Source organism: Anomaloglossus baeobatrachus, chromosome 8 (genome assembly GCF_048569485.1).
Source record: "Anomaloglossus baeobatrachus isolate aAnoBae1 chromosome 8, aAnoBae1.hap1, whole genome shotgun sequence".
Classification (NCBI taxonomy): Eukaryota; Metazoa; Chordata; class Amphibia; order Anura; family Aromobatidae; genus Anomaloglossus; species Anomaloglossus baeobatrachus.
Genome location: NC_134360.1, coordinates 242,283,824 through 242,296,655, shown reverse-complemented (window position 1 = coordinate 242,296,655; position 12,832 = coordinate 242,283,824).

Genomic DNA, 12,832 nt, shown 5'->3' with positions numbered 1-12,832 from the left:
AAGATAACCCAGCCCAGTGGATGATCGGAGCCTGCGCCCACCGGTGCCGCTGGCATCGACTCCTCTCCCATCACCAGCACCATCCACAGCAGGAACACGGCGTCGCCTGGCGATCGGAGCAGAAGTCGCTGGAGCGGACTCCGGTGGTGACGTAACAACGACAAAGTCAGGGATACAGGGAGCAGGAGGAAACGTGGTCAGGAGAAGGTCCGAGGTCTGAAGCCAGAAGGTAACGACAAAGTCAGGGCGGCGGGCAGAGCAGAGTCAACTACAGTCCAGGGTCGAGAAGCCAAGATCAGATAACTGTACACAAACGAGAGCCAAGAGCACTTACTGCAGAACCAGGAAATACGACTGGCAACGTTCCGGGCGAGCATGCTCCCTAATGAAGCAGAGCAGTCACCCAGAACGAGGAGCATCTGAGAAAGTCCCTCCTAGCAGCAGCGTAGGACCAAGTGCTAAGAAACAACCCATCCACAGGAGCTCAAGACAAATAGCAGACCATCTAACCCTGCAAAACGCTCTGCGTGAATGAATACGCAAGTACCGGCTCTGCAGAAGAGCATGGGAGAACATAACACAACACAAGTTGCTCCTAACATCGGAAGCTTGACACTAATCCTCCTAAGGGGAGGGACCAAGGATCGTAATTTGGGGAATGAAAAAATTCCCCAAGCACTTGGCCAAGTCAAGGATCTACCCAAGCCCCCTCATTTACTTATGTAATAAACTATTTTTACAAACATTAGTCACATCTAGACCACAAGTATACCTTTTCTAGGGGCTAATTCTATATGAATAGACTATTATTATTTATGTGTAGATCACCACTGATTCCATGGTGATGTACATGAGAAGGGATTAAAGATAAATGGCTTAATTTGAGTATTGGGGATGACACATTCCCTTTCTAGGGGTTTTCCAGGTATCAGTTCTTATTAGTATGAGGTCTCTCTAGGTGAAAATATGAACATATTCCTCAACCCCCCCCCCCCCCCCATGCTCCAGTGATAACGCTCATCCACACAAGTCAATTATAAAGTTGCAAAACTGTTCATTATATAACTAGTGCTGATTACTTAACTGTTGCATGTGGCCAATTACGTGCACTGTTCCTTTAATTTGCAGAATAGAAGCTGTTTGGGCTTGTTACATCTTGCATTCTCTCTCCATTATCCTCTGTGGTGTGTATACAGTGGGACACATTCAATTCCACTTTGTTACAATGTCACAGACACTACCGTACTGTGTGTGGGGTGCAGCCATCGGCAGCGGCATCAGTAACCGCACGAGAAGTGCTACCTACATTGTGTATTTTACAAAACAAAACAGAATGTTTAAGTCTCCCAGGAAAACAGATTTAGCTACAGAAGAAACGTATATATTTGCATCCAATTAGCATCTGATTGGAGACTACAGTAGAAATATTCACATGACTAATATCTAAAGCTACTGAGCCAAAGCCGAACATTGAAGATAAACACGGAGGGTCCCGGCTGTACGGAGCCCCCCCAGCCACACATTATACATTATACACTACATACCTGTCAATAATGGAACATAAATAATTAAGACGACCCCTGCGGATGCTATAGGACCCATAGGGCGGCAGTTTAAGGGTCTCCTCACACAAAAACCCAGAAAGAATAGGACTGTGCTCCAGTATAATCAGACTGGTAAATCTAAGGGATGACTAAGTGGATTAATAAAGTCTTCCTTAATCATCATTCTACGGTTTATACATAGAAATATCTACTGAAAATGTTCAGTCACTTTGTGACAACAATACATTATGTATCCTGAACTGATCCTAAACATGTATTATACTCCAGAGCTGCACTCACTATTCTGCTGCTGCAGTCACTGTGTACATACTGTACATTACATTACTTATCCTGTACTGATCCTGAGTTACATCCTTTATTATTCTCCAGAGCTGCACTCACTATTCTGCTGGTGCATTCCCTTTGTATATACATTGCCTCCTGTATTATACTCCAAAGCTGCACTCACTATTCTGCTGGTGCAATCACTGTGTACATACATTACATTACTTATCCTGTACTGATCCTGAGTTACATCCTGAATTATACTCCAGAGCTGCACTCACTATTCTGCTGGTGCGTTTCCTGTGTACATACATTACACCCTGTAATATACTCCAGAGCTGCACTCACTATTCTGCTGGTGCAGTCACTGTGTATATACATTACATTACTTATCCTGTACTGATCCTGAGTTACATCCTGTATTATACTCCAGAGCTGCACTCACTATTCTGCTAGTGCAGTCACTGTGTACATACATTACATTACTTATCCTGTACTGATCCTGAGTTACATCCTGTATTACACTCCAGAGCTGCACTCACTATTCTGCTAGTGCAGTCACTGTGTACATACATTACATTACTTATCCTGTACTGATCCTGAGTTACATCCTGTATTACACTCCAGAGCTGTACTCACTATTCTGCTGGTGCAGTCACTGTGTACATACATTACATTACTGATCCTGAGTTACATCCTCTGTTATATTCCAGAGCTGCACTCCCTATTCTGCTGGTGCAGTCACTGTGTACATACATTACTGATCCTGTACTGATCTTGAGTTACATCCTGTATTATACTCCAGAGCTGCACTCCCTATTCTGCTGGTGCAGTCACTGTGCACATACATTACATTACTTATCCTGTACTGATCCTGAGTTACATCCTGAATTATACTCCAGAGCTGCACTCACTATTCTGCTGGTGCGTTTCCTGTGTACATACATTACACTCTGTAATATACTCCAGAGCTGCACTCACTATTCTGCTGGTGCAGTCACTGTGTATATACATTACATTACTTATCCTGTACTGATCCTGAGTTACATCCTGTATTATACTCCAGAGCTGCACTCACTATTCTGCTAGTGCAGTCACTGTGTACATACATTATATTACTTATCATTACTATGTCAGAGTCACCTGAGGAAACATTTATGGTCTGACTGTCCCACCCTATGGCTGATTGATTCCTTGGTCTTAAGTGGGCTTTACACGCAGCGACATCGCTAATGAGATGTCGTTGGGGTCACGGAATTTGTGACGCACATCCGGCCTTGTTAGTGACGTCGCTGCGTGTGAAACGTACGAACGACCGCTAACGATCAAAATTACTCACCTGGGGGGCGTGGCTTGCTGATGGCCGAGTGAGCTGCACTTGCTGGGAGCTCTGTCCTGAACTTCCCCCATTAGCCTCCATTAGAGCACATTAACATCTCCCTGCTTATGGGCAGATCCAGGAAAGTCACCAGACACCGAGGTGAGATAAAGGAGACAGTGAGCAGCATGGATCGTTTCCTCAGCCAGAGCACCTCAGCAGCCGTCAGGAACACTAGATCAATGATGGCGTCTGCCTCCCTCATGGAAAACTCACAGCCCCGGGAAAGTCAAACACAGACACAGCAGGAGCTGGGGAAATCACAGCAGGACTTCTCCAGGGAGGAGGACAATGAGGGAGATCTGCCTAATCTACATGAGATAAGTAAATCTATCAAGGCTTTGCCTACAAAAAAAGATTTGGACAGATTTGCTAGCAGGCTTGAGAATACTTATAAGAAAGAGCTGCAGGCACTGAAATCTGAATTCACATACAGGGTAGAGGAGGTGGAGAAGTCCCAGGAAGCCATCACTGCTGAGTTGTCCCTACAAAGGAAAATATTACTTAGCCACTCAGCAAAGATTGATGAGCTCACTTCAGGGCAAGAGGACTTAGAGAACCGCAATCGGCGAAATAATGTCCGTATCCGTGGCATCCCTGAAAGCATTGGCACGCCTGAACTGGAGGCCATGGCACAGAAGCTCTTTGCTCAAATTCTGGGAGAACAAAGCTCTGGGCCGATTGAGTTAGACCGCATACATAGGGCCCTGGGTCCCAAATCCCCTCCAGATTCACGTCCAAGGGACATAATATGTAGAGTCCACTTTTATAAGGTAAAGGACTCCATCATGTCCGCAGTGCGGCAGTCAGGATCCATCAACTACCAGGGGTCCCAGGTCCAGATATTACCAGATCTGGCTAGACGCACTCTGCAGCTGCGAAGAGCATTAAAACCCCTGCTCCAACACCTCCAGGACAGAAACATTCCATATAGATGGGGTTTCCCCTTCCAGCTGACAGCGCATAAGGATGGGAAATCAGCAATCTTTCGCAAACTCGGAGATCTGGCTAAGTTCTTGGGGACTTTCGAGCTTCCTATGGTAGCACTGCCGGATTGGCCCTCAGGCCCCCAACTCCCTGTGGAACCCCCAGTATGGCAGCCAGTCCGTCGCCATGGGAGACAAAGAAGTCCTGACAAGAGCAATCCGACAGGGTAGCGGTCCTGTGTAGTACCCCTGTTTCCTACTGGGGATAACCTTCATGGGCCCTTCCGGCATGATAGCCAATTATCCCTGGAGCCACAGGGGAGGGCCTTACCATGAAACTGCATCAAAGGCATCGTTGCAAGTTACTGTGATTTGTTGAAAGTCTTTCTCCTGTCACCTAATATTGCTTCTTTCCAGACTAGCATTGTGTTATTTCACAGGTGTTATCAGAGGTTTTGACATTGGGTCAAGTACTACTTAAACCTCATAGGAGGAAGCAGTAAACTGTTTGTGTTATAGATCCACTTGGACCCTCCACCTGGTGGACCTGGTTGGGAGTGTCTTCCCCTAGCCTTTACTGACCGGACCCTGTGGGGCTGGACCGTCTAGAGGCGAAGATCTGGGCCTTTTGAGAAATAAGCCCGGGAGACCCATGTGAATTTCTTGTTTTTTACAATTACTAGAATCTTGTCCCTGATCTGAACACTTTGCTTACCTACCGGGAATGCTGATTGGGGTCAATGTCTAGAATAATAGCCTGTTATGATGTTTACTTTTCTTTAGATGATAAAGTTTTAGCGGGAGCATATAGTTAGTGCGCTTTATAATGATATATCATATTGTATTAGAGGCGGGGGGTAAGGGACGGATTCGCTGCCGTTCTTGGCTTCCTCTAACCCCCCTTAGTGCAAATGGCAATCCATTGCCATGGAAATTTTGCACCACTTAATACTAGGGTTCCTTACCCACCTTTTAGGTCCTTTGGCCTAAACCTTGCTCTTTCTTTTCTCTGTCTTTCTTTCTTCTCTATCCTTCCCTCTCACCTGACTGGACCAGCCCCCAGATACCACATCATGCTTCCAGCTGACCTGCATTATGGATAGTGTCAAGTTTTGCTCCTTCAACATTAAAGGTTTGAATGTCCCTGAAAAAAGAAAACAGATAGCATATTCCTGTCATAAGCAACGGGTGGCCATCTTGATGCTTCAGGAAACTCACTTTAGGTCAGATGCAATTCCTAAGTGTTCCTCGGCTTACTACCCGATTTGGCACCATAGCTCGAATCCTGATGCTAAGTCTAAGGGGGTTTCCGTGGCATTTCATAGGTCCTTCATACCAGAGGTGTTAGACTCCTGTAGGGAAGATATATTTTCTTAAAGCTTTCTTGGAAAACCAATATCTTTGTTATTGCTAACATGTACTTTCCTAACCAGGGGCAGGACAGATTCTGTGCAGACGGGAGGAAAATTCTGGAAGATTTTGCGGACTCCTCTCCGGTGATATTAGGAGGCGATTTTAATCTACCAATGAACCCGGCCCTCGATGTGTCCTCGGGTAAGTCGTCCTATCCGGCCTCAGTCATACAAAGGGTCAAAAAGCACATGCATGGTCTGAGATTGGTGGACATATGGAGGATTCTTCATCCGGACACCAAAGATTACAGCTTCTATTCCTCGGTCCATTCTGTCTATAGCAGAATTGACTCCTTCCACATTTCTCATGCCCTCCTAGACATGACAGTAGAAGCGACCATAGGTAATATAATATGGTCAGACCACGCTCCCATTTACTTATCGATTCAGTTAGGGCCTCGTGTCAAATCAAATTTCACCTGGCGACTGAATGAAAACCTATTACAGGATCAGTTATGCAAAGCGGACCTTACCCAGTCAATTCATAACTTTATTAGAGATCATGAATGTGATACCACTTCTCCTGCAATCCAGTGGGAATCACTGAAATGTGTATTAAGGGGCATTTTGATCTCACATGGTACCCGCCTGAAAAAAGAAAGAGCCATTGAAATAACGCAGTTATCTAACCAGATTGCCTCACTAGAAAGCAAACACAAACGGGACTCATCTCCTACAACCTACGCACAACTCTCTACAACCAGACATAAATTACTAGAGGTATTAGACCAGAAATCCAGGGGCTTAAGAGAACGTCTCAAAAGCCGCTTTTATCAACTGGGCAATAGAAGTGGGAAGCTTCTTGCAAGGGCCCTCCATCCCCGCTCCATGAATACTTACATCCCTTTCATAAAAGACCCAGGAAGTGATGGTCATTTGCATAGCAACCAGGACATTTTAGCAGGCTTCCGCACATACTACAAGGCGCTTTATGATATTAGGGGACAATCGGGACACATAGCGACATATGGGACTCAAGATGATGTTAAAGCTTACCTGAAATCCCATAATCTCCCTTCCATCTCAAATGATACCTTACTGGAGCTGGAAGAGGACTTCTGCCTGGAGGAGGTCAATGCGGTAGTCTCAGATTTGAAGTCAGGGAAAAGCCCAGGTCCAGACGGGTTCTCAGCGGGTTTCTATAAACAATTTTCAGAACTTCTAAATCCTCTGTTCCTATCGGTCTGTAGATATATATCTGCAGGGGGTGCGTTCCCTCCCCAGGCGTTGATGGCCCACATCACAGTTATACCAAAACCAGGGAAGGACGCATCTCTTTGCTGCAACTATAGACCGATCTCGCTCATAAATCTAGATATCAAGCTTTATTCTAAAATGATATCAAATAGGTTACGAGACCTTCTTCCCGGACCATCTCCCTGATTGACGGCGCAAGACGTCACAGGATCCCCATGTGCATCCTGTCGGTAGATGCAGAGAAGGCGTTTGACAGGGTGCACTGGGGTTTCATGTTTCAGGTCCTTAAAAACATAGGGTTGGGAGAGCACATGATGAACAGAGTTACAGCACTCTACTCTTCGCCCACAGCACAAATCAAAATAAATGGCTCCCTCTCAGATTCCTTTACAATATGTAATGGAACAAGACAAGGGTGCCCCCTTTCCCCATTATTATATATTCTGACCATGGAACATCTGGCGGTGGCATTGAGGAGCAATATATCAATTAAAGGGGTTACATTTCACAAACAGGACCATAAATTAGCTTTATTCGCAGATGATCTGCTCCTGTACGTTACCTCTCCACTCATTAGTCTACCCAACATAATGGCTGAATTGCGGAGGTTCGGATCTCTGAGTAATTTTAAATACTCATAAATCCGAAATACTGAATATATCTCTTCCTCCAATGCTGGTGACTCAGCTCAAAGCCTCTCTCCCCTTCAAATGGCAGGTGGATTCATTGACATACCTAGGAATTAAACTGACGGCAGATCCCCTTGACCTCTTTAAATCAAATCACCGCCACATTTCCAGGAAGTTAGAATTAGACCTCAATAACTGGAACAAACTCCAGCTTTCATGGTTTGGGAGGATAAATGCGATCAAAATGGACCTGTTACCGAAGCTGCTTTATTACTTCCAAACCATCCCCTTAGTATTGCCGGCCTCTTTTTTCTCACGTCTGAAATCTAGCATAACCAAATTTGTCTGGGCACATAAACGCCCACGTATTTCCCACAAAATATTGAGTAGATCAAGGGATATGGGAGGAACTGGACTCCCTAATCTCCTTTTGTATAGCTACGCCTCTTTAGGGACGTGCGTTCTGGACCTATTTAACTCAGGTGAAACGAAAAGATGGGTGGAAGCCGAAAGCGCGCAATCTGATGTTGATCCGAAGGTAGTTATTTGGACCAGAGCACCACCAAGCTCCAGCTCTATCACAGTACCCTTTATCACTAAGCAATTGTGGAATTTTATGTCCCGAGGTAATAGATATCTTGACTTGTCCTCCATTTTAGGCCCATTGACACCGGTCCATAGTAATTCAGATTTTCAGGCGGGTTTCCATAGATCAACATTCCTCCATAAAAGGAAGAGTGACCATCCTATTATTCGTGACTTTATCTCAGACACAGGTAGTAAACCCCTACATAATTACTCTTCAGATATCAACAAATCTCAAGATATGTGGTTCTTCTTCGAACAGCTGAAAAGTTTTATAGTTTCTATGGCTAGGAGGGTAGACATCTATAGGGCACTCACACCCTTTGAGGCCCTTTGCCTAGAGAAGGATCCTCCAGGCCATACCATTTCGACCTTGTAGGACTTGTTTCTCAGATGCAGAGGTGCGAGAGACGGCTTGCCTGGGTACTTTGGGAAATGGGAGAGAGTGTGGGGGAGGTCATTCTCGGCTGAGGAGCGGACCAAAATCCTTCTCTTTATTGGTAAAACTTCGCTGAATGTGATATCACAGGAGAGGTGCTACAAGATCCTATCTAGGTGGTATAGGTGTCCTGTGAGTATCCATGCTGCCTTTCCATCAGCCTCTGATGTGTGCTGGAGATGCCAAAAGGAGAGGGGAACCCTCACTCATATCTGGTGGTCATGTCCCCCGGTGAGATCATTCTGGGAGAGCATTTTCCAGTTACTCAATAAACTCTCCTTGAGGCAGATCCGGCCCACAAAAGAGTTAGCTCTCCTGTCCCTCGGGAATGTTTCTGCTTCAGGGTTTAGGAAAGGTTTATTAAGACATTTTTTAACAGCCGCCAGAAACCTAATTCCAAGATATTGGAAGCAAACTAGAATCCCATCACGGGATGAATTCATAGCAGAGTGCAACGAGATCTTCAGGATGGAGACCTTGCTAGGTCAGACACTCGGCAACAAGGACAAAGTTGATGCTACGTGGGCCCCGTGGATCATGTTCAGGGACTCACCGGATATGGGTCTATGGATTCACGGGGGGCAGGTATGTAGGTAATTTTCCATTCTCTTATTTCTGTACCTAGAAGGTTAGCCTTGAAAATGTGGTTTTGATGTAGGAGGGCGCGTCCACTCGGGTGGGAACTCTTTGTACCCTTCCCCTTTCATCTTACTTTCCCACGTTTCTGTTGTCTTTACTGTCTCTAAATTCTTCTTCCACCTCCTCTTCTTTATCTCTTTTTTTTCAACTTGTTCTCCCTATTTCAAACACATACGAATTGTACTTGTTATTTTTGGTCGCCAGTGGCGCAGGTGAAGTCAAAGAACTGTGATGTTTTTAGCAGCTAGCTTGGGATATATACCCTCAGCCTGCGCGCTGTGCAATTGTTTGATTATCTTCTTCTATTCTAATAAACTTTGATTTGAACAAAATTACTCACCTAATCGTTGACACGTCGTTCTATTCCCGATTATCGTGGCTGTTGCAGGACGCAGGTTGTTCGTCGTTCCTGAGGCAGCACACATCGCTACGTGTGACACCCCGGGAACGACAAACAACACCGTACCTGCGTCCTCCGGCAACGAGGTGGGCGTCACTTTCTTTCGGCTTCTCTCCGCCCCTCCGCTTCTATTGGACGGCTGCCGTGTCACATTGCTGTGACGCCGCACAAACCGCCCCCTTAAAAAGGAGTTGGTTCACCATCCACAGCGACGTCGCTAGGCAGGTAAGTATGTGTGACAGGTCCTAGCGATGTCGCAGAGTGTAAAGCCCCCTTTAGACCTAAGTCAATCTTTGGATTTAAATATTAAATCAAATTTAAAGTTTTCCTCATTTTCTGACTTTGTGGCTGGAGAATCTTGAGTTCTGCTCTTGCAGCAGTTGTTGGTGGTGACTTCCCCAATCAGTGGTCATTACTGCTCTGATCCCGAGGACAGAGATAATGTGGCAGAGTCTCTCCTCAGTTCCTCTGCCTGGAGATGAATACATTGTCCCCTAAGGAAATTATTATTTGGCAAATTAAACTTCCACTTTCAGCGAAGTCCGAAACCTCAGCAGAAACCCCCGGCTCCGGGACCTTGCGGTGACTTTGCTTTTGTTGGAACAAAAGACAAAAAAGTTCTATACAAGGAAAAAAGAAAGATCTGGCATAAATTAGCAATAAATATCTGTCACCCGCTGTAATGTCTCTGTGATTCTGAGTCACTTCATTAGCATCAGACTAGTTTTATGTAGAGAATTGGAACCTGCATCTGCATAGTCTGACCAGTGATTAACGCACCCGCATCATACTGACAGGAGAACGTCTCCACTTATAATACAAGTAAAATATATCTTTGTACTGTGTTAGCCAGTAGAGATAAAAAAATTGTTTAAAAGAACAGAGAGTCCTCAGTGGTTGATACCTTTTAATGGCTAACTGAAAAGATGGTAATAATTGCAAGCTTTCCAGACTACTCAGGTCTCTTCATCAGGCATGGTATAACACAAAATCTGAAGAGTCACGAGTAGTCTCGAAAGCTTGCAATTATTACCATCTTTTCAGTTAGCCATTAAAAGGTATCAACCACTGAGGACTCTCTGTTCTTTTAAACAATTTTTTTATCTCTACTGGCTAACACAGTACAAAGATATATTTTACTTGTATCAAAATGGAGGATACCAGAATGTACCGCATCTTTATGGAACTCCTCTGACCATCCGAGCATGTCACAGCCCTGGACCAGACCCTTATCAAAGGACAATAAAACTTTCACACTGAACTGCAGCAGTATTTATGGCTAGAACAGCTTGTCCCCCTGCCATAGAGATAGTTCTGTTTCATATAACTTGTTCTTTTTTTTTTTTTTTTTTTTACTGCACTATTCTAAGTCCTGTTGTGTATAAATACGTGACTCTTCAGATTTTGTGTTATACCATGCCTGATGAAGAGACCTGAGTAGTCTCGAAAGCTTGCAATTATTACCATCTTTTCAGTTAGCCATTAAAAGGTATCAACCACTGAGGACTCTCTGTTCTTTTAAACAATTTTTTTATCTCCACTTATAATAGGGATTTATGATCCCATCAATTCACTCAATGAAAGAGGACTCCGCCCGCAATCTGTAATTACAGCAAACACAGCAAAGAGGAGGCTGCCCCAAAGAAAGAATGCGGGATGGAACTCAGTAATGTACTGTATATACACAGCTGAATAGTGAGTGCAGCTCTGGAGTATAATACAGGAGGTAACTCAGGATCAGTACAGGATAAGTAATGTAATGTATATATGCAGTAACTGCACCAGCAGAATAGTGAGTGCAGCTCTGGAGTATAATACAGGAGGTAACTCAGGATCAGTACAGGATAAGTAATGTAATGTATATATGCAGTAACTGCACCAGCAGAATAGTGAGTGCAGCTCTGGAGTATAATACAGGAGGTAACTCAGGATCAGTACAGGATAAGTAATGTAATGTATATACACAGTGACTGCACCAGCAGAATAGTGAGTGCAGCTCTGGGGTATAATACAGGATGTAACTCAGGATCAGTACAGGATAAGTAATGTAATGTATGTACACAGTGACTGCACCAGCAAAATAGTGAGTACAGCTCTGGAGTATAATACAGGATGTAACTCAGGATCAGTACAGGATAAGTAATGTAATGTATATACACAGTGACTGCACCAGCAGAATAGTGAGTGCAGCTCTGGGGTATAATACAGGATGTAACTCAGGGTCAGTACAGGATAAGTAATGTAATGTATGTACACAGTGACTGCACCAGCAAAATAGTGAGTACAGCTCTGGAGTATAATACAGGATGTAACTCAGGATCAGTACAGGATAAGTAATGTAATCTATGTACACAGTGACTGCACCAGCAGAATAGTGAGTGCAGCTCTGGAGTATAATACAGGATGTAATTCAGGATCATTAGAGGATAAGTAATGTAATGCATGTACACAGTGACTGCCCCAGCAGAATAGTGAGTGCAGATCTGGAGTATATTACAGGATGTAACTCAGGATCAGTACAAAATAAGTAATGTAATGTATGTACAGTACACAGTGACTGCACCAGCAGAATAGTGAGTGCAGCTCTGGAGTATAAAACAGGATGTAACTCATGATCAGTACAGGATAAGTAATGTAATGTAAATACACAGTGACTGCACCACCAGAATAGTGAATTCAGCTCTGGAGTATATTACAGGATGTAATTCAGGATCATTACAGGATCAGTAATGTAATGTATGTACACAGTGACTGTCCCAGAAGAATAGTGAGTGCAGCTCTGGAGAATAATACAGGATGTAACTCAGGATCAGTACAGGATCAGTAATGTAATGTATGTACACAGTGACTGCACCAGCAGAATAGTGAGTACAGCTCTGGAGTATAAAACAGGACGTAACTCATGATCAGTACAGCATAAGTAATGTAATGTATATACACAGTGACTGCACCACCAGAATAGTGAATTCAGCTCTGGAGTATATTACAGGATGTAATTCAGGATCATTACAGGATCAGTAATGTAATGTATGTACACAGTGACTGTCCCAGCAGAATAGTGAGTGCAGCTCTGGAGTATAATACAGGATGTAACTCAGGATCAGTACGGGATCAGTAATGTAATGTATGTACACAGTGACTGCACCAGCAGAATAGTGAGTGCAGCTCTGGAGTATAATACAGGATGTAACTCAGGATCAGTACGGGATCAGTAATGTAATGTATGTACACAGTGACTGCACCAGCAGAATAGTGAGTGCAGCTCTGGAGTATAATACAGGATGTAACTCAGGATCAGTACGGGATCAGTAATGTAATGTATGTACACAGTGACTGCACCAGCAGAAGAGTGAGTGAGGCTCTGGAGTATAATACAGGATGTAACTCAGGATCAGTGC